Below are 8,877 nucleotides of genomic sequence, written 5' to 3'. Positions count from 1 at the left end.
ATTTTGAAGGGTTGTTTGGAAAATTTTACAAAACAAATTAGGATGTGATTGCATTATGCAAGGGGAAGAATTAATGGAGGTATTGTTTCAATGGATATCTATTAGAGGGGTTAAATGTTTCATCCTTGTTCCTTTTCTATTTTGTTGGGGTATCTAGATTATAAGGAATAAAGTCATTTTCAATGATTGCCATGTTCCTGTTGATATCACAGCTGCTTAGATACTAGGAATTTATGATCTTCTTCTTGACAAGACTAATGTGAATAACGGTAGACAAATCAATTAGGTTAACATAAACAGGTATCATCCACTATTCATTGAAATAGTACCAGTCTGAAGATGAAGCTAAAAAATTTAAAATGGGTTTAATTTTTGGAATCATATGTTAGATTTTTTTGGAAATAAATTATGTCATGCTCCTCAGAGTCCTTTCTGTGGACTATTTCTTTTTCCAAGAATTCATAGGTTTTTTCCTGGACTTTATTGTTTTTGTATTTTGACCTTTATGTATGGCATGTGTTAGTTTGGAGATCATATTAGTTTAGTGGATTTGGTTTATAGGGTAGATGTTAGGCATGGTTGTACAAAATGTGATTTTATAATTAAATAAAATTACATTTTTTATCTATGGAAAAAATGATGGTTTGCTAGACGATTGTGTTATTGTCTATAATTGTTTTTGTATCCATGAAAGCTTCCTTCATAATGGATGCATGAACCATTCAAAGTCCACATGTCAACACAAACATTTCCAGAACGAAAACTCTCCAAATTTTCACTGCCTGTGCTTGAATCCACTATCATTCTTCTTTAAATTTGCACTTATTGTGCTTGAATCCCCCATCATTGTATGTCATAAGTGGAGCATGCCCCATTTGATTCCCCTGCCAAACTTTATTTCCCTTCTTAATGTTGTGATTATCTGCATTCTCATGAAAGTTGGGCTTGCTTGGCTTTACCTCTCCCGAAACAATTTTGCTAAAGGAGAAGGAAATTCCCCTTCTAGCGGGGCCAAACATAGAAAACTGTGCAGAAGAAATCCTAGATTTTGCATAGCAAAGCTGAAAACTCACTCTAATCAAAATATTTAAAAATTAAACTAATTTTGTAGTTGTGTTATATTAGATTGAGAGTTATTGTGATAAAGTTGTGTTAAAAGTAATTAGTAAGTTCAAGGATAGAAAGCCCAGTTGAAGGAAATTAAAAATAATATAAAGGTTAAGCAAGGTTGTTATTTTTTCCCTATCTTATTTTTCAATTATATTAACAAATTACATGTTTATTTATAGAAAGTAAGTTGTATTGGAACTAATTTGGGAGGAACAGTTGTCATCCTTATTTGTGAGATTATATTGTTATTTTTGCAAGGAGTCCCTTCTATGTGGATAAGGAACTCCTCATAATCAAACATTCATATGCGAGCTTCAGAATGCAAATAAACATTGATTATATTAAAATTATGATCATCAAATTTAAGGAGAACACTTACCTTAATTTTGTGTGCAGTAATAAAGGTGATGATCATCAAATCTATAGATAACACGTACCCTAATTTTGTGTATAATGATAATAGCTAAGAACAATATGCTTTGTAAAAATATCTAAATATCTTGGAGATGATATTTATCACTCATTCAACTAAAAATATAATTTTAAAAGGATTAACTTTATTGGAATAATATCATATAACTATGTAGTTTTGAAATTACCACATCTTAAAAGATTTTAAAGTTTTTGATAAAAGCATACATGTTTTCTAATCAATAATGAAAGAGAAATGGAAACATAATCTAACTAATCATTTGACAATATAGTTTATCTATTTTAATTTAATTATTAATGATTATTAAGTGGATTGTAGACATTTAACATCCATCGAATATTTTAAAATATTATTAATAGGTGACATAAATCAAAGGTTAAGATTTATCTCAAAAGTAATTATGTTATTTTTTGTCTTCTTAATTAACCTTATGTTGACGGTATTGGAAGCCGCTAACAGGGGAGAGGGTCTGCGCAATGTGAATTCCAAATTAGACCCCACACCGTTTGAAGTAGGAGCCCCAACCACAATATTTCCAGTTGCCGAAGTGGTGGGTATTAATAGTGTGCCTTGGTTGCAATAAATACATAGAATGATGTATACATGACTTTGGTGAAAAAAAGTGTATGAACTTTGTGAAGTGTCAAGGGTAATGCATGAGATTTTTCAGCATATTGAAGGGAAGAAAGTGAACACTTAGAAGCATGTAATAGTACTTAGCTTCATAGAGACACATGACCATAAAAGATAATAAAAAATTAGCTGGTAAAATAGTTCACAAGATAACCATGATCACAATAATATAACAACACACATTCAACAATATTCATACGAATGCAACGAATTAGTTCATAAACATTAGTGTAAGTGAAATAACACATATTGCAAACATAACAAGAATAATCTTACTACACCCACGACATTTGCATGAAGATGTGTTGGCTCTGAGCTTTATTAAAAGTGAAAGTTTCGTACATACGTTTAGAATTGATAAGAAACTAGCCCAAATAGTGGAACATGAAGCCAATGCTTGCTTCTCCAAAGACAAATAGTCCTTCTATGCTAAATAGGAGAAGCCAAGGCTCTAAAAAATGCTCCAAAACTTTCAATTCTAAGCCCCTTACATGAGTTATGAGGGTGTATTTATAACATATGAGATGACCATACATCTCCCTTTGCGACCTTTAGACTCCTCTCATGACTCTTTGACTTCTTTTATCCTATTCTAACTAATGACCTTTCATATTACAAATACAAATTTCCTATACAAATATTACAAATTTATTTCAAATAAAATATTACAAATACCCATAAGAGACAAAAATGGGTAGAGCCTAATAAAACAAGCCTAATAAGACAAAATAACATATCAAGCTTGAGTTTGAGGAAACTCTAGCTCAACAACTTGAACTTGCAAATCTTCAGCCACAGAGTGATGCCAAGCTTCGTATTGTGTGATGGTTTCCCCAAACTTTGTGATGGGATTAGGCTGAAAGTGTATTCTAGCATCCATTGCATCTGGGTATACAGTTTTGGAGCCAACCTATGTTTCCTTCTTCAACAAGAACAACATAGTGTTGATCTTAGCGGGGCCACCAATGTACTTTTCCATATTATGTTTGTTGATTTCCAGGCCCTCTTCAGTAGCGATATGCTTCAACTGGTCCAAGTATTCTAACACTTCCTTTTTTACCGCATTTCTGCCTTTTTCTTCAAAGAGTGTGTCTACTGAAGGTATCTTATCAGATTTCACCATAGAATATGTTGAGAAATCTAGGGGGAAACAAGTGTAGGTGATTTATCTTACTTTGATAACTGCTTGTGATGTATTTTTACTTTACTTGATTAACTTCTTCTTTCCTTTATTATTATTAGTTTTCTTTATCATCAAATCACTAACAATGAGATAATATGACACAAGGTATAGGCAATAATCTAGGGCCAAAACCTCTCAAAATGAGAGGAAAACCCAACAGAATCCTTCTCTTATTATGGAACTTCAATTGATGAATTCCAAGTCCTATGACCCTTGAACAAGACCCTCAATCCTTCCTTCTTAATTATATTTCCTTACATGTCTTCTAGTAACAAACTTCGACCTTATGCAACTTCGACCTAGTAGCTTCAACAACTTCGACCTAGCAGCTTCAAAGCCTCTACCTTGATGCAACTTCAGTAGATTCAAACTAACATCTTTATAACTTCGATCTAGAGGCAGCTTCATAGCTTCGACCTTGCAACTTCACAACTTCGACCTTGCAACTTCACAGCTTCAGAATTTCGTCTAAACCAAAAACTGTAGAAGCCCTAATGAAAGAGAGAGAGAGAGAGGCCCAAAAACTTTGATCTTGATCTTCTTTTTCTTCTACATCCTTTTCTATCTTCTATCTTGGGGAGATCGAACTTTCTTGAGTAAGTGTGCAAATGTGGTTAAATTCCTTCTTATTTATAGGCTTGTGAGGGGTACGAATTGATAACTTGAGGCCGACTTGTCCCTTCATGTAGGCCGACTTGATCTTTGTGCCATGACGAGGTCTTGGAAGTTCTTTTGAATCTATTTTTGACTCAATAATTTTCTCTTTACAATATGTAACATACCCAAATGGGTCTTCAATACATGACAAGGACTCAATTGACTTTATGACAAACCTAGAAGCACTCAATGGGTGCTTGACCTAAAAACAACTTTCCCTTAAGCATGAAACTCATGCCTCAAGAACACAAATAATAAATTTATTTTTCTCTTTTCATTAAATACATAAAATCATGATTACATATTCCATTATGAATACCGAACCTAGTTAAATATTTCAACACTCCCAATAAACTAGGGAGGTATTCATAATCCATACAAGGTACTTGGACATTCTCAATCTGAAGAATTCTCATAAGAAGAGTCAGATTGGTAACCCATATGTATAGCATCATATAATATAGTATTTTCACATAGCAAGGCCTTGACTAGCAACTCTATCTATCCACAAGATCAGAGCATAATGCTGGCAAGACCCACAGGGGCTTCACACAATGAACCTATGACATATCATGTGCATTCATGACATACTAGAAAAGGCCCCTAATTTGACTACATATTGGAAAATACCTCTAAAAATCACATTATTTAACACCCTACCATTACAAGCCCAATACACCTTCCCAATTTAAGAAATCCCTACTTTCACTAGGTATTGTAGGTATCCATTTTTTCATTAACATTTTTTATACCCCTTTATATTTTTTCACTAATTTTGAGCTCTATAATTTATACCTGTCAATATAAAAACCCTTTACCCCCTATTATATGCTCAATATATTATGTCATTTTTTCCTCAATATATATCCCCTAATATGAACCCACGTGGTATGGTATTTCTTCCCTAGTGAAGCCCCCATGGCGAGACCAATGATTCATAGACACCCTCAACATTGTCTCTCTCGTAACATACACCACCCGAGTTCTCTCAGAGTATGTTCCACCAGGACTATTCTTATCTTTGATTCTCAGTCCTCAAAGAATATCGGTCCTCTACGAATACTATTATCTTGGATGCTCTACCACATCCTCAAAGAGTATCAGATGCTAGAATCTTACCCAATCCTCCATTTTTTCTTCCCAAGTGAAGACAAGAATGATGTGTCTACCTCTCCCTCTCAACTAGGGATAATATATCCATTCCAATTAAGGAATGTAACCATTCCTATAAAAGGAATGCACCCAAGCTCCCTCTTAGCTAGGGACTTGAACAAGCCTCCCCTTAACTAGCGACTTGCTTCCAGCAGCTCTCTAGGTGGAGATCATGGGACAACCAGTTGCTTGTAGGACTCCCTCTTTCGATGTCATGAATTTCTTCTTTGTTATGGAGCCTACATATTTTGGGACTTCTTTGTAGGGCATCAACCATCCATCACTTTCATTCATTAATCATGTCATTCATGCCATCCTTTATTTCATCGAAAAGTGATTCACTAATATATATTTGGCTTTCCTTCATACAACTACCTTCTCCACATCATGTTTTCTTCAGGATCTTATCATCCCACCACATGAGTATCAGTTGTAGATGACATCTACAACTCTTCCTTTGGTAGCCCTGCATTAGCCCATCCAAATATTGTTCAAAAATAAAAAATGAACATCAAATTACCTTTGTGATGGTCTTACATCATGACATATGCTTGTTGTATCAACATCCTGCATTCATATTGACACATCTCCTGTTCCGGATTTAAATAGGAACACAAAAAATTACAGATATAACCATAAATACAAAGATGTAGTAGAAATAACACTTCATTTCATTAATATCAAATACTGAAATATGCTTACAAATAGAATGGAAATAAGACTAGCTCGGGCGATGGTAGCTTATCTCTGAGAAGAGATGTGGCGGCTACATGCCTCTGAACTACGTTACAATGAGGCTCAAGGGCCTTTTTATTATTGAACAATAAGAGCAAACCCTAAACAACCAAAAGCCTAACTTGAGAAGATGTAATGCCAAGAGTTTATGGGCCCCGTTGGGGTGAGTTGGACAACCAACTTCCCGGGGTCGCGACTTGGTCATATTTTCTCCATTTGACGCGCATGATAACCCATTGGAAATATCTCTCCAAGGATTACAATGAAAAAGACAATTTTAGATAATAAATTGCTAGTGGTAGATTTCCAAAAAAGCATCGTTTAGGGCCTCAAAATGGCTCCAGAAGTTTAGGACCCGAAAAACAACTAAAAATAGTAAATTGTGCTACAATTAAGGAAACTGAAAAACTGAAAGAAACAATGGTGGGTGTCCAAGTGGAATTGGTGAGTGGCCACCAATATCCACCTGGATCATTCCTCCCCCCTTAGGAAGAAATGGTCCCCATTGCGTTGAGTTCCTCCATGAGAAACTTCTACTGAACTTGGTCCCTGGTGAGCTACTTGCCCTGGTGAAGGAGTTGGCCTTCTTTGACAACTCGATACAGTTGGATCTCTTGCTGGTGAGCGTTCTTGATCTGTGTTACCATGATCTAACCTGTTGTGCCTTGCTCCATGCAATCTGGATTTAACTCTATAGGTGTGAGTTGTTCTGCAATGTCTAATGTGTCCGGTAATGGTGGGAAGTATGGTCGAAGGCGATCCACATTGAATAGTGGGTGTAGGCCAAGGAATGGGGGAATGCTGAGCTCAAATGCATTGTTGCCCACAACCTTGGTAATGGTGTAAGGACCATATTAGAGTGGTCTGAGTTTACGATAGGCTCCGGTAAGGCGTTCCTTCTGCAAATGCAACCAGACTTTGTCATCCATCAGAAACTTGTGTGGCAACTGATGTTGATCATGTTGCTACTTGTACTTGGCATTTGATTTCTCCATAATGTCATGGACCTACTGGTGGATATGTTGGATGTTCTCAATGAAGTTGTTTGCCTTATCAGCTTTCGACTAGACATGAGTCGAATCTTCCTGAGTAGCTGCAAATGGTATGGCCACATCAATGGAACATAGTGGCTAGAATCCCAAGGGTTGTGGCCAGTGGAGATGTGGAGATCTCGGTTCTAGTTGTGCTGGACATAGGGAAGGCTCTCATCCCATGTGTTTGGATGCTTTGAGTTGTACATGCGTAGAATGTGTACTATCATCCTATTGACAACCTCCGTTTGGCCATCAGTTGGGGATGGAAAGTTGTGGACTTAGTGAGCTTGGTGTCCAGCATCGACCAGAGACTGGATCAAATGTATTGAGGAACCTGCTATCCCGATCTGAGATGATAGACTCTAGGATCCCAAAGTGTACCCACACTCATTCAAAGAAGATTTTAGCAATGGATTTTGTTGTGATATTCTTCTTGCAGGCCACCAGAATGGCCATCTTCGAGAATCTGTCGATGACCACAAAAACATAGTCATTGCCATGCTTAGTATAAGGAAGGCCCGACATGTAATCCATGGAGATGGATTCCCAAGGTCGACTAGGGGTAGGAAACTGAGTATAGAGGCCTTGTTTCTTTATGTTCGGTTTAGCAATGGTGTAGGTAGTGCAGGATCTTATGTACTTCCCGACATCCTATCGAAGATTCAACTAGTAGAAATACTTCTGTAGTACTGCCACTGTTTTCTCGACCTTGAAATTCCCAACGGCCCGACTGTAGTGTGCTTCCCAAATCTTCTTGGTTCGCTCACTTGAAGGAACACAAAGGTGTCCCAGGTGGCATAGCAGGGCATCTTGGAGGTGAAAATCTAGAACTTGCTAACCCTCCAAGAGAATCTGGTATGTGTAGCTGAACTCTGGGTCGCTTTTATAGAGAAGTGGCCAATTAGAAGTCTCGTGCCCACAAGAGTTGAGCACGGTGGTTAAGGCCATGATCAGTGGTCGGCTGAGGTAGTCTGTAAAATTATTGGTGCTACCCTTCTTCTACTTGATATTCAAATGGAACTGTTGTAGGTATGTCGAGCACTTTTGATGGTGATCATTCTGCAACTTCCCTTGTGTCTGTATGAACTGTAGGGGTCGATGGTCTGTGTGGATGACCGTTTCCTTCCCCAAAATGTAATGCTTCCATTTTCAGCAAGCCTACACAATGGAATACATCTCTTTGTCATAAGTGGGATACTTCTAGACTGTGTATGAAAGTGTTTCACTGTGATATGCCACTAGATGCCCCTGTTGAGTAAGGACTGCCCAAATAGATTAGTCAGAGGCATCTGTCTCGATCCCAAATGGTTGTTGCAAGTCTGGTAAAGTGAGCACTGGTGCAGAGCAGAGGTGATGTTTCAACTCTGCAAATGCTTCCTGTTGAGATTCAGACCAAAAGAATTTTGCTTTCACTCCTCCCTTGGTGACTTGACTCATGGGCCAAGTGATATGAGAGAATCCCAACACGAACCTGCGGTAGAAATTAGCAAGTCCTAGAAAACTATGGAGCTCTGTCAGAGTGGTTGGGGCTGTCCAATATCGAATGACTTGGATCTTGGCTAGATCCACATGCACCCCTCGTTCATCAATAATTTATCCCAGATATTGAACCTGGGTCATACCAAAAGTGCATTTCTCCAAATTGGCACATAGCTTGTGTTGCTGCAGTGTTTGGAGAACCTATCGGATGTGGTGGAGGTGCTCTTCCCAACTTTGGCTGAAGATCAAGATGTCATGCAAGTATACCACTACAAATGACTTGGTGAATGGCCACAAGATGTCATCCATCACCTCATGAAGGTTGCAGGAGCATTCATCAACCCAAAAGGCATAACCAACCATTTGAAAAGGCCCTCCTTGGCTTTGAAGGCAGTCTTCCACACATCGAAGGGTTTGATTGGTACCTAGTGATAGTCGGAATTCAAGTCGATCTTGCTGAA

The sequence above is a fragment of the Pinus tabuliformis genome, chromosome 6 (genome assembly GCF_031772625.1).
Source record: "Pinus tabuliformis cultivar Carrire ecotype Pingquan chromosome 6, CPIR1, whole genome shotgun sequence".
Taxonomy (NCBI): domain Eukaryota; kingdom Viridiplantae; phylum Streptophyta; class Pinopsida; order Pinales; family Pinaceae; genus Pinus; species Pinus tabuliformis.
Note: the sequence above shows the minus strand (reverse complement) of the source record.